This window comes from Arachis stenosperma, chromosome 6, assembly GCF_014773155.1.
Source record: "Arachis stenosperma cultivar V10309 chromosome 6, arast.V10309.gnm1.PFL2, whole genome shotgun sequence".
Lineage (NCBI taxonomy): Eukaryota > Viridiplantae > Streptophyta > Magnoliopsida > Fabales > Fabaceae > Arachis > Arachis stenosperma.
In genome coordinates, this window is record NC_080382.1 from 116,879,520 (window position 1) to 116,881,219 (window position 1,700).

Consider the following 1,700-nt stretch of genomic DNA (forward strand, 5'->3'; position numbering starts at 1 on the left):
ACCAAGATAAATTTTCGAAAATTATATTAAAATTAACAAGAGAACACCAAACTTAGAGTTTGGCACAGGATTAAATCAAGAAAAATTATTTTTGAAAAAGGATTTTAAAAAGAAGGTGCCCAATTGCCAAGAACATAAACCAACGATATAACCAACTGAGCTAAAAATGTAACGTATTTTAAAGATGTATTATTTTTATGGATAAAAGTATAATTTTTGAAAGATAATGTTTTGAAAAAGCATAAGAAAAACAAGGAAAGACACAAAATAAGAAAAACTTAAGATCAAACAAGAAAAATAAACAAGAACAACTTGAAGATCAATGAAGAACAAAGAACACAAGTTCGAAAATTTAAAGGAAAAATATAAAATATACAATTGACACCAAACTTAGAACAAGACACTAAACTCACGAAAAAGATTAAAATTGGTAAAGAAAAATAATATTTTTGAAAAATTTTTTTTTTGAAAAGAAATTATCCTATCAGAATTTAATGACTCTATAGTAACAAAAATAAATTATTCCTAATCTAAGGAATAAAATAAACCTTTAGTTGTTCAAACTCGAATAATCCCCGGCAACGGCGCCAAAAATTTGGTGCACGAAATTGTGTATGCCAATATTAATGGACTATTTAACACAGCTTCGTACCACTAACCAGCAAGTGCAATGGGTCGTCCAAGTAATACCTTACGTGAGTAAGGGTCGATCCCACGGAGATTATTGGTTTGAAGCAAGCTATGTTTATTTTATTATTCTTAGTCAGGATATCAATCAAAATTATCAATGGGAATTATTAGATTGGAAAAATAAAAGAGAATAAAATTGTTACTTGTTGTGCAGTAATGGGGAATATGTTGGAGTTTTGGAGATGCCTTGTCCTCTGAATTTCTGCAATGTAATATTCAACTCAATTGTTTGTAAAGTACGTCTATGGCAAGCTGTATGTAGGGTGTCACCATTGTCAGTGGCTACCTCCCATCCTCTCAGTGAAAACAGTCCAGATGCTCTGTCACAGCACGGCTAATCAGCTGTTGGTTCTCGATCATGTTGGAATAGGATCCATTGATCCTTTTGCGTTTGTCATCACGCCCAGTAATCGCGAGTTTGAAGCTCGTCACAGCCATTCAATCCTTGAATCCTACTCGGAATACCACAGACAAGGTTTAGACTTTCCGGATCCTCAAGAGTGGCCGCCATCAATTCTAGCTTATACCGCGAAGATTCTGATTAAGGAATCTAAGAGAAGCTCATTCAATCTGATGTAGAACGGAGGTGTTTGTCAGGCATGCATTCATGAGTCGAGGAAGGTGATGAGTGTCACGGATCATCACCTTCTCCATAATTAAGCGCGAATGAACATCTTAGATATGAACATACAAACGTTGAGTGGAGAAATAGAAACAATTGCATTAATTCATCGAGACGCTGCAGAGCTCCTCACCCCCAACAATGGAGTTTAGAGACTCATGCCGTCAAAATGTATAAAGTTCAGATCTGAAAAATGTCATCAGATGCAAAATAAGTCTCTAAAAGTTGTTTAAATAGTAAACTAGTAACCTAGGTTTACAGAAAATGAGTAAACTATGATAGATGGTGCAGAAATCCACTTCTGGGGCCCACTTGGTGTGTGCTGGGGCTGAGGCTTAAGCTTCTCACGTACCTGGGGCTGTTTTGGGCGTTCAACACCAGGTTGTAA